The sequence below is a fragment of the Phodopus roborovskii genome, unplaced genomic scaffold, assembly GCF_943737965.1.
Source record: "Phodopus roborovskii unplaced genomic scaffold, PHOROB, whole genome shotgun sequence".
Lineage (NCBI taxonomy): Eukaryota > Metazoa > Chordata > Mammalia > Rodentia > Cricetidae > Phodopus > Phodopus roborovskii.
Window position 1 is genome coordinate 36,169,965 of NW_026126416.1, and position 23,529 is coordinate 36,193,493.

The window sequence follows — 23,529 nt, forward strand, 5'->3', positions numbered from 1 at the left end:
GAGATTGTTCTGTTGAGGATTCTCTATTTAGATCTGCACCCCATTTTTAAAATTGGATTATTTGGTAGTTTGATTCCTAGTTTCTTGAGTTCTTTGTACATTTTGGAGATCAGCCCTCTGTCAGATGTGGGGTTGGTAAAGATCTTTTCCCATTCTGTAGGGAGCCATTTTGTCTTGTTGACCATGTTCTTTGCTTTACAGAAGCTTCTCAGTTTCAGGAGGTCCCATTTATTAATTGTTGCTCTCAGAGCCTGTGCTACTGGTGTTCTATTTAGGAAGTGGTCTAATGTACCTATGTGTTCAAATGTATTTCTTACTTTCTCTTCTATGAGGTTCACTGTAGATGGCTTTATATTGAAGTCTTTGATCTATTTGAACTTGAGTTTTGTGCATGGTGATAGATATGGATCTATTTGCATTTTTGTACATGTGGACATCCAGTTATACCAGCACCATTTGTTGAATATATTTTTTTCTGTTTTATATTTTTAGCTTTTTTGTCAAAAATTAGGTGTTCATAGGTGTGTGGATTGATATCAGGGTCTTCAGTTCAATTCCATTGGTCAACCTGTCTGTTTTTATGCCAATACCAAGCTGTTTTCATTACTATAGCAATAGAAGAGCTTGAAGTCAGGAATGGTGATACCCCCAGATGATCCTTTATTATACAGGATTGTTTTGGCTACCTTGGGATGTTTGTTTTTCCAGATGAAGTTGAATATTGTTCTTTCAAGGTTTGTGAAGAATTGTGGTGGGTTTTTTTTGATGGGAATTGCATTGAATCTGTAGATTATTTTTGGTAGGATTGCTATTTTTACTATGTTGATCCTACCTATCCAAGAGCATGGGAGATTGTTCCATTTTCTGATATTTTCTTTAATTTCTTTCTTGAAAGACTTGAAGTTCTTGTCATACAGATGTTTCATTTGTTTGCTTAGAGTTACCCCAAGATATTTTATGTTGTTTGTGGCTATTGTGAAAGCTGATGTTTCTCTGATTTCCTTCTCAGTCCATTTGTCATCTGTATATAGGAGGGCTAGTGATTTTTTTTTAAGTTAATCTTGCATCCTGGTACATTACTAAAGGTGTTTATTATTTGTAGGAGTTCTCTGCTAGAATTTTTGGGGTCACTTATGTGTACTATCATATCATCAGCAAATAGCGACAGTTTGACTTCTTCTTTTCTAGTTTTTATCCATTTGATCTCCTTTTGTTGTCTTATTGTTATAGCTGGAACTTCAAGTACTGTGTTGAATAGATATGGAGAGTGTAGATGGCCTTGTCTTGTTCCTGATTTCAGTGGGATTGCTTTGAGTTTCTCTCCATTTAGTTTCATGTTGGAGTATGGTTTACTGCATATTGCATTTATTATGTTTAGGGGTGGTCCTTGTATCCCTATTCTCTCTAAGACCTTTCAAGGCTTTTTCAGCATCTAGTGAGATGATCATGTGGTTTTTTTCTTTCCATTTGTTTATAAGGTGTGTGTGTGTGTGTGTGTGTGTGGGTGGGTGGGTGGGTGTGAGTGTGGGTGTGGGTGTGTTTAGATGGATTATACTGTCAGATTTTCATATGTTGAATCATCCCTGCATCTCTGGTCATGGCGGATGGTTTTTCTGATGTGTTCTTCAATTCGGTTTGCCAGTATTTTATTGAGTATTTTTGCGTCTATGTTCATGAGGGAAATTGGTCTGTAATTCTCTTTCTTAGTTATGCCTTTGTGTGGTTTGGGTATCAGTGCCTCATAAAAAGAATTTGGCAATATTCCTTCTGTTTCTATTGTGTGGAACAATTGGAGGAGTATTGGCATTAGCTCTTCTTTGAATTTCTGGTAGAATTCTACACTGAATCCATCTGGGCCTGGGCGTTTTTTTAATTGGGAGACTATTAATAACTGTTTCTATTTCCTTAGGTTTTATAGGTATATTTATGTTGTTTATCTGTTCTTGCTTTAATTTTTGTTTGTGGTACTTTTCTAGAAAATTGTCCATTTTCTTAAAGTTTTCCAATTTTGTGGAGTACAGGTTTTTAACTATGACCTGATGATTCTGGATTTCCTTAGTGTCTGTTGTTATATCCCCTTTTTTGCCTCTGATTTTGTTAATTTGGATATTCTCTCTCTGTCTTGTGATTAGTTTGGATAAAGGTTTGTCTATTTTAGCTTAAGCCCTTTAAAGACCCCCATATACAAATGCAGTTACATACTGGGTATTGAAAGTTAGGTCTTCAAAATGTGAATTAATACGGAAACACAATTCAGTCAGCAACAGTTATTCTAATTTGTATCTTTCTTATATCTCAAGTTACTTGTCTAAAAATAACAAAATGCTTCTCAGAATGCTTATTATACCTTTTCTTTATGTGTTTTAAAACTTTGTAGGAATAAATCTACATTTTTAGAGTGCTAATGATTTTTTATCAATGCTCACAGGTGGACCAAGTTTTGCCCAGAGCTACAAAAACAGCTAATGGGCTAGGGACTTTTTTTTTCTAAGAGTAAGATGTTTTGAAAGTGAGTATTATATAACTGTGCATGACTTAAAGGGACTGCTAAAATTGTGAGCCAGACTTTTAACTAAAGAGCTTTAAAAGTTCAGTATCTTCTTGCTGAGTTAAGGTCTACAAATTTGGAAGGGAAGATATAGGTGAATGATGGAGTCATACCCACCCCTTATCTTTATCACTGTCATAATTTTTTTCACCATGTCACAGTGGATGCTTTCATGATGATATCCTCAAGTTGTTCCCTCCGATTTTTAACAAGTTTGTGAGATTCTTGTGGGTAGAGTGCATGCCTAAGACTACTGCCTATGTCCTTTTGTACCTGGCATGGTGCTAGGCACAGAACTAGGACTTGATGGGCCAACCACAGGCTGGTTGCTAAGGGCATAATCAGGGGATAAGAGGTGGACTGGGGGATGAGGGTGATGGGCTTGTGTGGCAGTGCTGAGAGTGATGATAGTATTACTGGCTTTGATTAAGTTGGTGATGGGACTTCTGATGATGAAAATGAAGAGACACAGGACTCTGTAGTCACCCAACAATGGTCTTAAGTATCATGAAACCTAAATTGGTTATGATTTGCTCCTTGAGCAAAAATCTTGCCATGCAAGCCTGATGACTTGAATTTGTTCCACAGATCCCATAAAATGCTGTGTGTGGTGCTAACATTTGTAATCCTAGCACTCCATGGTGAGATGGGAGGCAGAAACAGGAGAACTGTTAAGAAAATTGGAGACTATCCAGGTTGGAGTACTCAGAGCAGAAGATCAAAAAATGGAAGAAGAAAAACAACTCCAAAAATTTGTTCTCTGACTGCCACATGAATATTGTAGCATGTGGTATGTGTCTATACACACATATACACACCATGTGCTACACACACCTCCAAATAAAATGAAACATTGGAAGTTCATACAATTGAGTGGCAGGGAATGGGTGGGATGGGGGTGGGTTTGAAACAGTTTTAAGGCTGGAAGTTAGCTCAGCAGTAGAATTCTGGCACCTGGCATGCCCAAGACCATGGCTTCAATCCACAGCACCACAAAACAAAATCCAAGGGAACCTGCAGAGATTCTGTTGACTTCCTCTGACTATGGTCACAGTAAAACATTCTGACAAGGAAAAGATTAATTTCTGTTTGGCAAATTAAAACAAAAACCCTAGCATGTGGGAAATATGTTGACTCTGTTTTAGCTGAACAGATGGTGACAGTCCTCAGACCCACGGATGTGTCTCGTATGCTGAAAGAGTCTGAATCTGCCTGAGTGACTGAGAATCACCAACCGTCTCTGATGCTACCTGTCTCCCAGAAATTTCTTCTGTTTTAGCATGAAGACACAGATTTTCCTCTCCAAAGTCTTTGAACAGATTGCTTTCATCTGTATTTATTTCCCTTCCTCCAGCGCCTCTCAGCCGAGCCCCCTTGGCTTTGTAGTCATATGCGCTTGTTTTTTGCAGTACCACTCAGTCCCTGAAAGCACATCAGATGTGATGTGGGCTGGCCTCCTTTTCAAGTCTTCATACACAGTGCAGGACATTGAGGAAGGGTGTCATGTTTTTATTTTGAATCTTTATCCACATTTCACTGTGAGTCGTAGCTGAAGTTAACGGGAGAAATGGGTTGCTATCAAACTGAGCAGTCATTATCCTTGCTGAACTTGAACCTTTGAGACAATGTCTGGCTGTGGAACGTAGATGGGCCTTGAACTTACCTCCTCGAACAGAACAACCCTACTGCCTCAGCCTGAGTGCTAGCTAGACTACAGGTGTGCGCCAACACACCTGTGCTTGTCTAGGAAGAGTCTAGTTAGTGAAGACAGAGGAAAGAGGTTTTCTCTGTGGTTTCCCACCCACCCATCCTGTTTCTTGGTCTCTTTTGAAATGAAACCGCAGCTTTAAGTAGACCTTTCTAGAATCTTATTTTAAAAAGCACTTCTATGCTACAGCTACAGAGGGAGCTACTGGTTACTAATCAAGGACCTTCATTGTGTCATCAGTCATTTCTCCCACAAGGAGACACTTGTGTTCTCTCAGCACTTAGGAAGCAGAGCCCAGAGGATCACCACAAACTCAGAGTTGGGGAGTTGTGGCTAAGGAGTGAGTTTTAGGGCAGTTAGGGCTACATAGGGAGACCTGTTTCAAAAAGCTACCATGATGGGTCATGGTGGTGCATGCCTTTAATCCCAGAGGCCGAGACAGGTTGATCTCTGTGAGTTCGAGGCCAACCTCGTCCATAGATAAGATAGGACAGACTCCAAAGCTACACAGAGACATCTTGTCTTGAAAAACCAAAAAGCAAACAAACCAAAAAACCCTCCAAAACCAAAATAACACCAAGAAAAACTACCATTACTACCTGCCCCAACACCAACAAAAACCCAAACCACACCAAAACAAAACAACAACAACAAAACAAACAAACAACAAACTTAAAAAGTACCAGAACAACAAAAAGTAGATCAACAGGCCAGGGTAAGCTGGCTAGGATTAATTGAGTTATTTTATTTGTTTTTCTGACTGTGTAACCCCAAATGACCTCTTCTTTTCATTCATTTATTAAAATCTTAATGTGTTTGCCCTGTACCTGGATACATCTAGATTCTACACTGTTGTCCTACACTGGGTGGCCTGATGGGGATCCAGATGTACTTGAGTCTCACTGCTGCAAGAGCCAATCCCTGGTACTGATCTCAGAAATGTGCTTCCTCCTGTGGAGTGCCCAGCAGACTGGAATCTTTCTGCTTAGTGAAATGACTTTCCTTGTTTAAAAAACATACCTGTTGCGGATAACTGCGTGGTGGGGGTTCACGTTTTTTTAGTCCCAGCCCTTGGGAGGCAGAGGCAGGTGGATCTCTGAGTCTTGGCCAGCCTGATCTACCCAGTGAGTTTTAGGAAAGCCAGGACAACACAGAGAAACACTGTCTTGAGAAAAATAAGCAAAACAAACAACAAATTGTTATGGATATTAATGTATTGTCTCGAACCTAATGGCTGCTTTTGAGTTGTTCTGTGAACTCCTGTGACTTTCACTTTCATGTTATTCCTTGTCTCAAACACTCTGCGCCTCCACACGTTACCCCACTGAAAATCAATGCAATAACCCCTGAGCTTTGGATTTTGAGACAGGATTTCACTATGCAGCATAGCCCAGGTTGGCTTGAAACTCTCCATCTTCCTATCTCCTACACAGTCCTTTCTAGGATACAGATATGCTCACACACCCAGCTTGCTTTCAGAGTTTTGTCTTCCTCTATTTTCACTTGACAGGGTCTTATGGAGCCCTGGCTTGCCACCAACCAAGGTTGGTTTGAGCTCTTGATCCTCTTGCCTCTACTTTCCTAGTGCTGGGATTATACATATTTGCCACCATGGGCTGCTGCTTCAGGCTTTCTAACATTAGGAATAAGAAAAGGAATGTTTTGTTGCTATTAGTGTGAGCAGCTAGCTCAAGGTAAACGTAAGTGTAGGTGTTTTCAAACCACCAAGTCTCATTTTTTTCCCCCACAGCTCATTCAGATGAACATATCAGAAAGGAAACAAGCCCCCCCCCCCCAATAAAGGTTAAAGTATCGAAGGCATCCATGTTCACAGATGACCTCATTTCACCCTCACAGTACCCTAAGGGTACTGTGCTTACTACTATTGGTCTCAGTTTTTCTGATGTGGAGGCTCTCAGTAGCTCTACCAGGCATCACTTTTTATCACCAAGTCCCCAAGGCCTGGCTGCAGCTTCTTCTTACCAGGTTGAAGTGTAACAATTGTCTCATGACATCATGAATGTGATGAATGAGTGACTGAATTGCCCAGGTTTTATTTTGTTGACCCTGGATCTCTACCTGTCACCCAAAGTGTCTTCCTCTCTTTTCCATTTTGCCATTATCATACTTTTGCTACCTCATTTTTCATGACATTCCAGAAAGAATTATCAAGTGGTTTGCAAATATATACATATGTATAAATGTACATGTATTATTCAATAGTATAAAAATAAACAAGGCAATTGGGGACATTCTCACATTTTATTTTTCTTTCTCAGATTTAGTTTTACTTGCTTTGGAGAAGAAAACACGCTCTACTTCTTGACACAGATTTTCTTCTGTGTGGCTAAGTGTGTTGATTTTTTTTCCTACTGTGTCATTGGCCACTCATTGGACTCCTTGATGTTGACATTCTGCCCTCTATGTTATGGGAGCAGCTGATGAGGGACATTGGACTAGATGTGACTTTAGAGAAACACTCCTACATGGTAGTCACAAGTCAAATGTTGTATAACTTACATGCCTTCAAATTTTTAGGCAATTTACCCTTGTGTTTTCCATTTGTAATTTCCAAACTTTGCTCTAAGAATCAGTGCAAGTGGAGTTAATATAAGTGAAGACCAACTTAGAGATAAATGGAGACCAGACATGAGGTGGGGCCCTGGATACCATTGCTTTATTTCAAGCAGAGGAGCTTTGAATTCATCTCCTTTATCATATCAATCAATTTATTTCCAAAGATACCATCTCACTCCAAGGCCAGGATGGTTTCAAACTCCTGACAATACTGAGTATATCTCCCTAGTGTTGGGATTACAAGACATAAGCCATACTTTCTTCTCTTTTTTATTTGGATTCCTCTTGATTCTAAAGTAATAAAAAGCCACAACTCTATGATTTTCCTCCCCCCTCTTTTTCTTTTTTGCATCCATGTCCTAAAATGCCCAAGTCCTTAGATTACAACCAGCATCATTCATTACTCAGTACTATTTTTGCTAGCTTCTGCAAAATGCAGCAATCATCACCCCTTGCCTAGCATTCAAATGCATACTGGCTCTATAAATTTTTCTGGGTCATCTTTTTAATGTGTGGGTTAAAAAAAAGATATGCAAGTAAAATCAAGAAATAGCTCAGAGGCCAGCACTTATTTAAGGAGTTCCTGAGAATGAATGATACATCCCACAGAGACATAGGCTCAGTAGACCAAAGTCCCTTGGGCTTGATAAAGTGGCAGTTAAGTCTTAATGACAGAAAAAACCTATGTATGGTAGATTTTAAAAGACAAAACTCCAAGGTGGACCACTTCAACAGATCTATAGCTTCTGGCTGAGAGGAACTAAATTTGTGTGCTTTTGTTTATTGTCCCGATGAACAGATTTTGGTTTCCAACACAATGCTCCTCTGTTGAAAGTTTTCCCTCTTGTCTTAGCCTTTTCTGTATTGATCTAACACAGCACCAAAGGCTGTGGGATTTGCCCAGGAAAATGATGCATTTTAGCAAACGCTTTGGGGAACTGAAAGTCTAAGATTGGCCAGGCCTGTCTACTAGATCTTGGTCAGGGCCTTCTTGGATAGATCACAATGTTGCAGATGACATCATGGCAGAAACTAGTGAGAGGGACAGACAGAGGCCAATGATGAGCTACTTACAGGATGAACCAGACTGGGAGGGCTTTGCTATTTTCATTACAACGTGCTTTCAAGGCAGAACTAACTAATCCATTTCTACAGGCCTGACATACCTGGTAATCCACTCCTGAGAGTGAAGTTCCTGTGACCTAATATGCCCCACGTTTGGAGGTTCCATTCCATCTGCACAGTCTAGGGTGAAAGTTTCCAGTATCCTGACCACTGGGAAACAAGGCCCATCTAAGCCACAACACTCTTCATTAGTCAACAGTCTCATACCTTGATCCTTCTCCTCTTTCCTGAGTGAGCTGTCAGTGCTCTGCCAATATATCTGACTTGTCTTCCAAATGCCAGTTGCCTCTACTTTTTTTTTTTTTTGCTTCATTTCAAGAGCTCAGAGGCTGCATTTATTTACTTTTTATGATTATTATAGTTATGTATTTGTTTATTTATTTGTTTTATTTTACATATCGACCCCAGTTCTTTCTCCCCTCCCTCTCTTCCACCCTCCCATGCTCCCCGACCACCCTCCCATTCCCCCCCCCCACTCCACATGCAGGGTGATGCTTTCCTGGAGGGGTCATCTAAATCTGTCAAGTCATTTGGAGTAGGGACTAGACCCTCCCTCCTGCAGAGGCAGCATTTATTTAAAGAGTTCCTGAGAATGAACAATGCATTCCACAGAACCAATAGTGGCTAACTACCCTTAGTCTAACTTGCAAGGGTAAGTGTTCTCTTAGGTAAAGGGATCCTAAGAAGGTTGGAGGAGAGACTTATGGATAGTTCTGGGAATTTCATGGCAAGATATGGAGCTATAAGGGAACACACACACACACACACACACACACACACACACACACACACACACACACACACCTCAGGAGATACATAGATTTTCATCTAGTATAGGGTACAGGTTCCTTGTTATGGAAACTTAAATATTGTGAAAAGCCTAGAAATCCCTTGCATGCTACTATAAAAGTATGTTTAGACTTAGGCCATGGGTGGACATGGAAGAGAGTGAGTGGGTGTGTGTAGGTGTGAGGGGATTTACGAAGAAACATGGTAGAGGATGAGGATAACTTGGGAGATTTGTTCTTCAGAAAATGGCTGAAATGCTTAGAGAAGTGCAGAGTGCAGGACCAGGGAAAATCCCAGAGAGTACAGTTTAGTTAAATGCAGTCATTTGAAGGGCAGGGAGAGGGGCTTCCCAAAGGTCACAGGGCAGGCAGCCTGAGTCTCTGGGGGAAGTAACAGTCTTTGTTTCCCTGTGAGATTGGGGAAGGTGAACTATTAGGAACTGTTTGAAATGCACTGGCATTCAGAGTTGGGTCAGTTCTTGCATTTCTGGTTCCTTCAGCAATGTGCCTGTATTGTCCCCTTTGCCTCCCCTTTCTTACTCTGTCTGTCCCCCATGCCTTGACTCTGTGAAACACAGGGGTTTGGCCACTGTGCTCTGCATGCGTCCCCATGGGAATCTTCTCCTTTGAGCTGCTTTCATTACAATGAGCTGTAAATCCTTGCTTAACGCGTGTGTTTCTATGCCAAGCCCAGTCTCTGGATTATGAAATGTGACCAGCTTTTGTTGGTGACCCCAGACTGATAATCTTTTAAAAATATTTGTTTATTTTGTACGTGTGTGTCCAACTGTATTACATGTACAGAGACCAAAGGAGAACATCTGGTGTCTAGCTCTATCTATCGCTCTCTGCCTTCTTCATGTGAGACTATCTCTCACTGAATCACTGGGCTGGCAGCAAGCATGCTCCAATAATCTGCCTGTCTCTACACCTAACAGGTTATTTGTAGCAGGCAACAGGTTATAACCCATGTGTAGCACACCCACATTAACTTTTTAGACATTTTGAACTATGAACACATTCTCTACGCTGTACATTTGAGCCATAAGTTTCTTTTCCCACCATTTTCTCAGCCCTGCAGACTGAGTTATATTTCCTCTTTTTATTTTTCTAATTATTTAACTGGAGTGAGGAAAATATTTTATTTTCTGTTCTGTTGATAAACTGCCCTCTCTCTGCTGCTCCCCCCCCCACACTCCTTTGAGGCAGGGTCTCATGTAGCCCAGGCTTGTTTGGAACTTGCAGTACAGGCAAGTGTTGTGTGTTGTGCGACTTTTCCTGGGGAGACATGAACAAGCACCTAGAATACTGATGAGAGACCAAAGAAATGGTTCCACCCAAGTCCATCTTAGTGAACCAGTGAGTTTTTTTGGGTCCTTCCAGGAGTGTGGTGAGAGGCTGATAAATGTACCAATCATCCAAAGGAAGCCATGGCAACAAAAAGCCCATCCCAGCCAGACTGATGATACATGAAAAATGCATCTGTGCAGCTTGCAGTAGATTCTGCTCAGGCTCCTCAGGTCTGCGATTGCTACTGTATATATAATATATTGGGAGCAGGAGAGAGAGAGAGGGCTTGTGAACCTTGTAAGTGTTAGGAGCTTCCTGAAACCAGTGAGTTTCGTTTGCCTTCTGAGTTTAGCAGTTTTCCTGAATCTTAAGCAACAGTCAGTCTGAGAGAGAGTGTTTCAACTTAGAGAAGGTTGCTGTGCAGCACTAAAGGATGACCTTGAACAGCCGACACCTGCCTGTGTGTCCCAAGGATTGGCATTACGGGGTGCTCCACCAAGCACGACCAACACAGTGTATTTATCATCCAGAACAGGTGACATGCTGTGTAGACCAGATTTCTCTGTGTAGGCCAGGCTGGCCTAGACTCACAGAAATCCACCTGCCTCTGCTTCCTGAGTGCTGGGACTAAAATTATATGCCACCATGCCCAACTATATGTACACATTTTGTTCTCTAAAATCTTGATCTATGAACATTTCTTAAAGAACATTTTTATTTTCTTTCTTCTGTTAGTTTTTTAAAATATAATTTTATTAAACAGATACCTTGGGAAACAAATTTGGTCTAAAAATTAAAATAATATAACTGTCTCTAACCAATGAATGATATCATTTCAGATTTTAGCTGGGGGTGGCACTTATGATGACACACAGAATTCCAAAATGTGAACTTTTGCCTACTAGCATTGCTCCAGTACACCTAATGCTTTATATAGCCAAAGAGAATTTGGAGACTTAATTATGGTGGTTAATCTGTAGACTATAACATGGGGTGTCTTGACTAGGGCTTCTATTGTTAAGATGAAACACCATGACAAAAAAAAAAAAAAAAAAAAAAAAGCAACTTGGGGGAAAAAAGGGCTTATTGCATCTTACACTTCCGAGCCACATCCAGTCACTAAGGGAAGTCAGGGTGAAAACCTGAGGTTAGGAATGAGAACAAAACCACGGAGGACCACTGCTTCCGGCTTGCTCCTCAGGTCTTTCTCAGTCTGTTTTCATACAGCACTCTGGACCACCAGCCCAGGAGCGGCACTGCCCACAGTGAGCTGGGCCCTCCCAAATCAATCATCAATCAAGAAAATTCACCACAGGCTGGATGGAGCACAGGCCAATTTGGTGGGGGCATTTTCTCAATTGAGGTGCCCTCTTTCAAAATGATTCTGGCTTCTGCCAGATTGATATAAAACTAGCCAGCACGTGGGGAGATTTAGAGTGGGCCTAACCTACTCACACTCATATTGAGTCAGATTTATAGCAAAAGAAAGACTTGGTATGTCTGTTGCTTTCTGAATTTGGAAGAGACCAAGGCAAGAACCAGGGAGAAGCCTTCTGGAGATGTGAGTGATATGACAGCCTCAAAGGAAAGAGGGATCCCCCAGTCCTCATCTACTGCTCTACCAGCTGGGTGCATGAGCCCATGCAAGCGTTTTTCCCAGAGCCCAGCCTTGGTGTGACCTTGTGAGTCCTGGTACAGGAGGAAACAGTTCCTGGAATCACAGGTCTTCAGGCCATGAAAAACTGGAAGGGTACTGTTTTTTTTTGTGTGTGTGTGTGTGTGTGTGTGTATGTGTGTGTGTGTGTGTGTGTGTGTGTTTTGCTTTCCCCAAGCTGGTCATTTGTCATACAGCAATAGAAAACTAATTTCTCTTGTTTTTGGAGATTTACTGCAGCCTCATCCCCTACCAAGTGCATTGTGTAATTGGTGGCATCGTGAGAAAAGGTTCAGAAGGCTTTATTTATTTTCATTTTAATTAAAAAAAATTTCCACTTAGATTTCCATCCCCTCTGTTGGGAACAGTACTGTGGGTGGTACTATTGATAGAATTCCCACAGATATTATTCTTTGCTATCAGGACCTCCTGCACCCCCCCAGCAAAGAGCCTTCCATTCCATAGCTGGTAGGCAGAGCTATGGAACCATGGGCAGGCTGGCTCGAGAACCAGTTCTGGCCATTGAGAGATATAAGTAGAAACCTATCTCGATCGTTTGAGAAAAATTCCCCTTTATAACAGATATGAGCTGAAGGGAAGTGCTCTGAGTGACACTTGTTACTTTTACATCTTCCTATAGTGTGAAGGCGGGACATACCCTTGAGACCACAAAGAGCAGGCCAAAAGAACCACACAGATGCTGATTAAGGACCTTAAATAATGTCACTGTTCACATTTGCATTTCTTGGTAGAGAAATATGTTTTTGGTTCCTTAAACTATTGTGCAATAATTATGTACTTTTTCTTTTAATCACTGTAAAGTACCTGATACCAGGCCCAAGGAGATAGCTCACCAGCTTGATGTACAAGCCTGAAGACCTAAACTGGATCCCTAGAGCCCACATAAAGGTTGAAGGAAAGACCTGGTTACTCAAAATTGTCTTGACCTTTACATCCATGAGGTGGCATAGATGACCACACATATGTAATAACACACACACATACACACACTAATACCTAATAATTTATTATTTACTTGTATGTATTAACAAGAGGAAGTTTACTGAATTTAAAGTTTGGGAAATCTTTATGTTCAAAGTATAAATGGCTTAACATAGGCTTCTTGGTGAGGCTGTTCCTTCCTCATGGTGAGTAACAGTGGTGGGAGTACCGAGCCAACACTAACAGATAATCACATCTTGAGCTAGAAGTAGAGAAAGGATGGGCAAGTCCAGGTTTGTTTGAGTGATAATGCCCCTCAGAGTATATCTGAATAGTTCAAGATCCTCCCACTAGGCCATACCTCTATAAAAATCCACATTATCACCCATTACAATCACCCTGGGGACCAAGATCACAATCACAATGGATCTTTGAGGAAAAAAATGAACCACACCCAAATCGTAATTATGGTTAGTTTTTAATGACAGCATATTTGACTGACAAAGAATTTGGGTTAAAAAAAATGGAAACAGATTAAAAAAGACTTAAAATGGTAGGTCAGGATGGAGCTTAAGGACCCCTCTCCCATAAAGTGGGGGCATTTACCATATAACAGACACTTAAGCACTCTGTTGGCACATCTGTCTTTGACTATATAGATCATGAGTTGACTGGGGTTGCCATGCAGTGGGAAATGGGGAGAAACATTTAGGGTGTTTACATGTATTGGCTTACTTTAATGACTGTTAGAAAAAAAAATCCTACAATGAAATGCAAACTTAAGCTAGATAGCTAACCTGTAATCAAAGAGGGGAGAAGCTATGATTTTATTTAACAAGGTCCTTCCCATGTATGTATGACCTTTGGCCCAAATGAATGGAATCTCATTCTTTGAAGTCTTGCAGGGCTAAAGAAGTCTTTAGTAGTCCAAGTTAATACAAGCAGAGGTGGGAAAGTGGTGCTCTTAAGACTGGTAAAACCAGAGCTTCCCAACACAAAGCCCTAATTGTGTGAGTTAAATACTGGAGGATTTGGACGAGTATGGGGTCTAGCAGGAGGGCGACAACAATTCTTAGCCTCAAAGACTGTGTCTAGACAAGATCTTTAGCTGTGGTTACTAATGCAGAGAATCGACCAGAAGCAAATACATAGATCTACTGAATTTTGGAGAGGCATTTTACTGTAAAAGACACCCTAAGGCTTGCCAACAATGGCACATACTTACCCAACCCCAAAGACAATCCCTGGTTATACAAACTTGTATAAATATGCAGGGATTGTTCAAACTAGCAAGTAACTTTTTACTGAATATCTACTTCAGATATAGGCATTAAAAGTGATTAATAAGGAATATCATATCTTACCCAAGGCCATAGAAGATACATAGGGAGTCTTTCATATTTTCATGAATGATAGAACCATGAAGTGAGAAATTGACCAGTCAAAGATTCTCCACTGAGAGGGCAAGAAATTAATAGTTTTTTACTTTTATATTTTTCAATCAATTTGTATTATGTATTTTGGAAGGAGATAGTCTGGTTTATCTTAGAGAAACTTCCATGTTTATAAGATGTGGTTTGTACTAGATCATGAACCTGAGCTGTATAGTGAGAACTGTAAATTGAATAAATGAAATGAAATTATACAAATATATAAATATAAAATGTGACATTATCTATAGACAAAAAAAAAATCATGCATATAGAGACACTAGGTTTTGACCTGGGTATGGAAATTATGTGCTGCTCTGTGCTTCTCTTAGGGGGAAGGAACAACACTTATATGAACTTCATATATAGGTTGTATGTAGCTTGCTAAAAGAGTAACATATACTTTTAGTTGACTGTCTAAAAGTACTAGAGTCAGATTTCCATGTTCACAGTTTCCCCATTGATCTTAAACTATTGGTAGAAGTACTCTGAAAAGTCATGCTTGTCTTCAACATACTTAGGTTTATTTTGCTTGTTATCTCCTATTTAGTAAATTGTCTACACTGTATTTATATTGCACAAAGTATAGTGAGTCATTCAGAGACAGTTTTGAGTCTATAGGAGGATGTGTTTATATTATGGAACGTCATATAAAGAGTTTACTTACCCATGGATCTTAGTATTTGCAAAGGGGTATTGGAGCTGAGTCTCTGTGGATGATGGCAGATGAATGTACTTCTTGTTAAGAATATGGTGCAAGGTGGGACTTTTAGCAGGCCCCATGGCAGGTGAGAGACAAATAAGCCATTAGGCAGGACTTATGTGAAATGTTTATTGGGAAAAGGAAGTAAGGGAAAGGAAGAAAAAGAGAGAAAGAAAGAGATACACAGAGAGAAGGAGAATCAGAGAGATAGACAGACCTGTCTGCCTCTTTAGAGAAAAGGAAGAAAGAGGCAGAAGTGAGCAGAGCTTGCCTCTTAAAGGGACTTTTGCATCCTTATACAGAGCCAGGGTACTGCAAGCCCCAAAGGGGAGGGGCCAGGTTTGCATTTGCCTGGATGATAACACTTCTGAAGGGAAGACATCTCACTGTTTTCCAGGCCCACAGTATTGTCTCTGGTTCTTTTCCAGAAGAAGTCCCTTGATTTCAGGCATGGCAAACTTAGTTATAGAGCTTGATAGATCTATACAACTGAAACTTGGACAATGACGCTAAGGAAGGTCTCAGAGCTTTCTAGACTTATTCGCCTCCATTTCAGTAAACTAACATCAGCCACAACTTATGCATAAATTTATTATATGAGATTAAATAAGCTATCATTTCATATTTCTGTTAGTACTTACTATTTATTTATTATAAGACAGTGTCTCATGTAGCCCACATAGCCCTTGACACTATGCAGCTGAGGTTGACCTTAAACTCCCAAAAATTCCTACTTCAATGCCCCACGCATTGCATTTATGCCACCTAGGTCACCACACTTGGCAAAAACATCATTTTACAACTCACCCTTATTTTTGTTTTTATATTTTAGAGGCAATGTAAATGATGTGACTGTAAATCTATAGTCTAATTTGCTACAGCAAGGAGTCACCTAAGGACAGCAAATTGTTCAAGTGCAGCCTCTCTCTCTAATTGTTTTTGTAAAGTTTTATTAGAAGATCTCTGTCTCTCTCTTTCTCTCATACACACACACACACACACACACACACACAGAGAGAGAGAGAGAGAGAGAGAGAGAGAGAGAGAGAGAGAGAGAGAGAGAGAGAGAAAGCGCTCTTTCCATTCCACATGGGACACTAACATAGCCTCAGATGGCAAAACTGGCTGTGTACAACAATGTGACTTCAGGCAATAATAGCACAGACCGTGAACATCCACACAGCCTCCTGTGGGAACACAGACCATGAACACTAACATAGCCTCAGAAGATGTCATGGACCATGGACACCAACACAGATGAGTTAGCTTCTTAAGTATATAATATTTCTACTTAAGTAAAACAACTATTATTCATATGTATGTATTTTATGCACACACACACACACACCTGGCCACAGTCTACTCTTGTATTTATTATTTATTACTAACTACTTTAAACTTATGACTTCAGTATTAATAGTTTCATTTATTCATTTGTTTTCATTTCATTTCATTTACTCTGGGGAAGCATTGCCCCAGAGTATGGGCAGTAAACAGGTCCATGGTTGATGCTTACATTCTTGTTGGAGAAACTGTACATAAGTTGGTCATAATAAGCAAGTAAACCATTAATGGATGCTGGGTGGAGCATGGTGCCACACACCTTCAATCTCAGCACTCTTGAGGCAGGCAGGTCTCTGTGAATTCAAGGCCAGTCTGGTATATATAGTGAGCTCCAAAATAGCCAGGGCTACATAAAGAAATCCTGTCTCAAAAAACAAAATATATTAAAGAGAACTAATAAGGTGAAATATTGCAATGTTAGCAGATAGAACGTCAAGGAATCTGGAGGTCAGTACTAGCTCATATTGGAGTCAAGAAAGGCTCTGTGCGAAGAAGGTAATATTTTAACATATTTTTATCAGCATATTTTAGTTATGCACAGTAGTGTATTCTATTATGACATTTTAATACACATAAATAATGTATTGGGGTCACACCCACCTCCGCTACTCTCAACTCTCCCATTCTGGATGATGTCCTCCCTCGTCCCAGCTGGCTCTCCCCGTCTACTTCCATTTTGTCTATATGCATGTGCCTGTGCGAATCTCTGTGTGTGACCCAATAAGTTTCACTAGAGTTGTTTGTGGGCATGTGGGTGAGAGTTTGTTTTTGGAAGCATGGGTGCCAGTTAAGGTAATATTTTGGCAAATATCTGAAGAAAGTGGGGGAAAAGTCCCATAAGAACTGAGAGAGTATTGTAGACAGTAAACAGCCAGTGCTAATGTCCTGGGGCAAGAGTGTGCTGGGTGTGAGCTGGGGACAGCAAGTGGCCAAAGTGGAGTGTGTGAAGAGAGTGGGAGAGGCTAGAGATGAACTAACTATTGGGAAGCAAATATCCACCAGGCTGGCCTTGATGGCCAGCTGTGAGGGCATTATAGATGAGATCCAAGGGTTTGTGTTATAAGACTCTTTGTAATCCTAGGGCTGTCTATGTGTCAAAAAAATATACAATTAGATATAAACTGAAACTCACAAAATGATGTGAATTCTAAACAAGCCACTAAAGTGAAATAGAAATAACAATATACTTTTACTAATTAAGTTACCTCCATGTATTGCTTTTCTTCCTTTCATTAGCACAAGGTAAAAATCTCATTGATTGCGTCTTCATATTACTGGTAATGTTATTTTGCACAGGAAGTATAAACATAATTTGTTATTTAGTATGTTTGATTGTCCTTTCATTATTTAACAGATAGAAATACTTTGACTAGTCTTGAGGCAGGCCTGCAACACCAGCACTTGGAAGATGGTCCAGGCTTTGGCTACATGAGACCCTATCTCGGAAAGATAAACAAAACTGGGGTGGGGGGGAGAAATCCCTTCAATTTTACAACTTACAATGTTTATTAGTAGTTTGCTGACCAATTTTAAGGATTGTTTTCATCTGGAAAAACTCTTTTCAGATTTCTTTTCATATGAACTATACAATATAAGCCCCTTGCTGCACGTGCCTGTGATTGTACGTACTGAAGATGCTGGGACAAGAAACCACCGTGAGTTTGAGGGAAGCCTGGGCTTCATCCTAAAACCTTGTCTTAAAATGAGAAGAAAGAAAGAAAGAAAGAAAAACCAAAACAACAAAACCCCCAAAATAATCAACCAGAAGAAATTTTGTCAAATGCCTACAGTGTAACTTACAACCCTTTTCTCTTCTATTAGCCACATAGTCCTGGCCTGATGAGGACAAATCTCTGGGCTTGAACTTGAATGCCACAAAGTAGGTTTGTAAGCAGGGTGATAGATACATTTCTGGAACCCATCTCTCCACCAGCAAAAGCAGGCCACTGAAGCAGTTGTTCTCAACCTTGTAGGTCACAACCCCTTGGGGTTCCAACTACCCTTTCACAGGGATTGCCTTAGACCCTCAGTGTGGCACTGACACGCCCATTGGGGGGTGGAGCCATGGGTAGAAGTGACCTGTGGAAGGAGGTCGGAGGAAGAGCCAGGAAAAGCTCTCTTGCTCGGACAGGATAGCATCCAGTGAAATTTGCTGGTGTTCATCTGTCTAGGTTGAAAGTTATTTCTCCCTGAATAAACATCTATTTGGCCTATTTGTTTATCCTGATCCTTATTTAACAGCAATACCTCAGTGAACACAGATACTTACATTACAATTCATCACAGTAGCAAAATTACAGTTATGAAGTAGCAATGAAAATAATTCCATGTTTGGGGGTCACCAGGACATGAGGAACTGTATTAAAGGGCCACGGCATCAGGAAGGTTGAGAACCACTGTTCTGGAGGAACTGAGTCACAACCATGGACCCCAACCCAGTGCTTGTTGAACTTAAAGCCTTCACTCATCTCCAGAGTGATGGCTTTGGTCCTTACACTGCAGGGGAGGGCCCTGTGGAAAGCATATGTGAAGGACAGAGGAGGGGCTCATGGAACAGGAGAGTGTGAGGAAGCTGATGGTCTTGATGCAAAAGAAAGTCAAAACACAGACATAACAAATTCTGTGAGTTCCAGGAAAGCTGACTGTGTGGGCCACAAGGCTACTGATGCATTTCCTGGTTAAGTCATGCCCACCCACTTCAGGCGCGGTTCTTTTCCTAGAGATTGCTGATTCAGCAACTGTAGTGTGCTTTTCAGCTTTTAGTCTTGCTGGGAGTCTTTTGAGTTCAAATGTCACCATCAACATCTTCAGTGCTTCCCTTCCTGTTTGCTGGTGTATGAACACTCACAGGGATAGCTAGGCAGCCATCCGTCACCAACACAATTGAGAAGTTCCTGGGGGACCTTGAAACTTTTTTGGGGCAGGCACAGTAGCACACTTCAACTTCCAGAATGAGGCAGGAGGAACTCAAGTTTGAAGCCATACTGCTTCAATAGGTATGTAAATAAATAAATATATAAACAAATAACTCTTTGGTGCCTAGCAATTGTTAAATATTCATATTGTTAAATATTCCTTTGCTTCACGAAACAATGTTTGATTCATATCTTTAAGGCCTTTACTGCTTAATAACTTTATTCCATATATTTGGGAATTAACTTTATGATATATTGTCTTGGACTAGGAATTAGCAAGCCTTGCTTGTAAAAAGGTCATGTAGTACACAGTCCAGGGTCTGTAGGCCAGATGGATTCTGTCAGAACTACACAGCAAGACTGTTGTGTGGCTGAAGTGGCCTTGGACAACTATGTAAACAAACAGGCAGACTGTGTTCCAATAAGAGCCGTGTTTACATAAGCAGACTCTGGGACCACATTTAGCTTACAAGTTGTCATTGGCTAAGCCCTGCCTTACAGTTGTCTTCTAGCTCTCTGTCTCAGCTCTCAAGTGCAACCTCCATGAGTCTGGCATCTCCATCTTCATAATAATGAGCCTCATGTGTCCCCTATTTATCATGTGGCAATGCCGTAAGGACCAAGTGAGATGTTAGTTATGGAAATCGGTCATCACATTTAAAATAGTAGTACCATACATTTGTATAGTTCTCTCTCTTCTCTATAAAAAGACAATACATCTCCTTACCCTTCTGTAGGTGGAGGTTTTCATCCTGTCAGCCTGCTCCAAAATAAGCACACGGAGACTTACTATTAACTATAAATGCTGAGCCAATAGCTTAGGCACGTTACTAACTAGATCTTACAACTTAATTTAACCCATATTTCTTATCTACACTCTGCCACGAAGCAGTACCTTTTTTTCATAAATAACCTCAGGAGCAAGTAATGGCTTTTACTATCTTAGGCATTAAATATTGGCTCTCTATAGCATCTGGAAATGAGTAAAACCTGTGGTGACAGTAAGTTGTGTTTATTTTTAGTCTGAAGAGAGAAAGAGAGAGAATAAACTATATACAGTCTTGAAAGATCCTCAAAAGACAGATTGAAAATGCGAGGGTATTTACTGAGATCTTGAGAACTTACTAGTTGGAAATATATCTTCTAATGCAGGAGTTTGGTTGGTACTGGTTAAGGACTACGGTATAGCAGTTCAGGATTAGTGGACACAGTGTTTGTTGTGAGATGCTAAAGACGTTCAGGGAGTCTTATCCTATCATTTGAGAGTTTCTACTGAAGAGTTGATGGGTTCTCCAGGAAGTTCCTGGTCTGGAAAGTCATTTGTAACTTTTGGTTTTATGACCAAACTTCCTGAAATAGTAAAGTTCTATGGTGGACATATTAGAATAGTAAAGTTGTGTCATAGTGAGTTGTGCAGATACAGATGGTCAGTCTCTAACCACACACATGTAAATATGTGAATCCCCATTTTCTGTACTCTTATTATATATATTCCATTGCCCTGTGTCTCAACTCCACTTAGATTTTTTTCTCTTCCTTATAATAACCTTTTCAAGTTTTATAACACACATATTATGCACACACTCGGATATCTATCTATCTATCTATATCTATATCTATATATCTATATTTATGAACCTAGGTTCTCTATTTAAGAGAAAACATGTAGCATATGTCTTTGAGTCTGGCTTATTTTGCTTAGCATAAAGATTTCTAATTCCATATACTTCCTGCAAATATTATGATTTCACATTTCCTTACAGCTGCATAAAACTCCATAATGTGTACATAGCATATCTCTGTATCTATTCTTCTCTTGATGGGCATCCAGGCTGGTTCCATTTCCTAATCATCCTGAACAGTGAAGCAGAAAAGATGGATGCTGCGATACCTCAGTGGTACATTGGTAACATCCTTTGGTTATGTATCCAAGATGGTTCGGCTGAATTGTATGATAGTTCTGTTTTTGGTGTTCTAAGGAACCTTCGTTCTGATGTCCACAGTGGTAGATCTGGGTTTGAGACTGTTACTTTATAAAAAAGAAATTGTTTTGAGACAAGATCTCATGGAGCCCAGGCTGGCCTTGAACTTGCTATGTGGCTAAGGATCATTTTACCTTTACGTCCAAGAATGCTGGGACTACAGATGGGTTCCACAGTGCTGAGGGTGGGGGACTAAATCTAGGGCTTTGTTCATGCTAGTGAGCACTGTTTCAACTGAGGCATGGCTGCATCCTTCGTGAATGTTACTATTTTAATTTAATAGACTAAGTATTCATGGTAGGGAAAATAATACAGTCATAAAAATGATATGACAGACTTTGCAGATCACCTATGGAAGGCTTCACACTCCCTGGGGAGCAGAAAGGGATGGGATATAGGGTTGGTGGAGGCCTGGGGAGGAGGGAGGGAGAGGGAACTGGGGTTGACATGTAAAACAGGATTGTTTCTAATTTAAATTTTAAAAACTTAAAGAATCAAAAAATTGATAGCAATGGCTTAATTGTAAGGTGAAATTCCAAAGAAATAGATATGAAGTAGTCAAAAAGCCACAAACACATGAAAATGACTTTCAGTAAAAGTAAGAATTCCCAGGCTTACAGAGATGGTTCAGGGTGAACAACACTAGTTCCCAGCACCCACATGGTGGCTAACCTCATCTGTAACTCCAGTTCCAGGCTATCTGGTGCCATCCTCTGGCATATTTGGGTACTGTACACACCTGATACACCTATATACATGCAGACAAAGCACTTTTTTTTTTTAAAGATAGTGTTTTGTCTTTAAAAATAAAGAAAAAAAAATAAAGAATTTTCTGGTTTGGAAGAGTGCACTAAAGGAACAGTAGACAGACCAAGAGAAAAGGCACAAAGAAAAGAATATGTCTGGAGGCTGTTGGCTCCTCTGTGGGGAATTGTGATAGGCCACCAAAGTTTGGGGAAAATAACATTTGTCTCTCTCAAATTTGTTTGTTTTTATTGCTGTGGTATTACAGAGAATTTAGCATCCTATTGGATTAGAAGCAACATCCTCAGGACTATCCTTATTTCTAATACAAACAAGTCCAATGGTAACGCTTTCTGGGAAGGATTCAGATTCACACATGTCAAGAAAAGAAGCAGATATGACTTAGCATAGACAGTCGCCAACATGGAGCTCCCATGGCCCTCACCTTATAAACACATGACATCATTCAGTGTGTGACAATATGTGTAAAGCACCATATAAAAGAGGTGCCCAGCCTACTATCAGTTCCAAGAGGTTTTTTGTTTTATCTCTACTATATAGTTATTATATAGTCTTGACTGATCAACTACCACTCTCTTAGGTGATGTTAGTTTCCATGTTGACTGACAATGTCACACAAAATCCCCCACTGAAGCTCATGTCACTTACCCATGCCTTGTTCCTACTGAGTGTATATGAATGCACCCATCTTTTATCTCGGCCACATTGTTAAACTCTGCATTATGAACTGGTCCTCTAGGCAAACAGACACCTTATCAAGATAGACCACACATTATCTGCCAGAAGCCTATGGCTTAGACTACACCTTTTTTTTTTTTAATGATTTATTTTTAATTCATGTGCATTGGTGTTTTGTCAGCATGCATGTCTGTATGAAGGCGTCAGATCCCCTGGAACTGTAGTTACAGATGTGTGAGGTACCAACCATGTGGGTGCTGGGAATTGAACCGGGTCCTCTGGAAGAGCATCTAGTGCTCTTAACCACTGAGCCATCTCTTCAGCACTGAACCATGCCTTCTTTACTGTGGGAAAATTTATTTTTGGTACAGGTTCTCCCTATGCAGCACAGGCTGGCCTCAAATGGATGCTCCTCTTTCTGCAGTCTCCAGACTATTGAGGTTACAGGTATGTGCCACCATGCCCAACAATGACTTCTTCTCATATATTAAGAAAAGCATACGTAATTCCACCAATTTGATTGAAAGATTCTAAAAGTTTTGTATAGACCCTTCCAGATAGATCTTATACAGTTTGGGCACATTTTTTTCTGTTATTATCACAATTAAAATTAATTGGTTACTAACATAAGTTAGGAAATTAATAAAATTAAATCATCAAAAGGAAGGACTAGATGAAACCTTAGTCTATGTCAGGTCTTTGTGGTGGATAAATTGATACATTCATGACTGATGGAGTCAGTGAGACAGAGCTAAGTCAAAATTATAGGTCCAGGACCTGGAAAGGTAGCTCAGTCAGTAAAGGCTCGCTATGCAATCATCACAATCTGGAATGACCACCAGGCAGACAAAGCTGAGTGTGCTAGGGGAATGATTGGGATCCCATTCCCTGGCAATGTAGAGATCTGTGGATCTCTGAGGATCCCTGGCCAGCAGCCTAGACCTGACGGAAAAGTCCAGTGAGAGATCCTGCCTAAAAGAAAAGATGGATGGGTGCCCTGAGGAATGACACTGGAGCGTGTGCTCTGGATTCCACAAGGCACCAGCATATACCCACATCCACCCCCACCCATGTACTCAC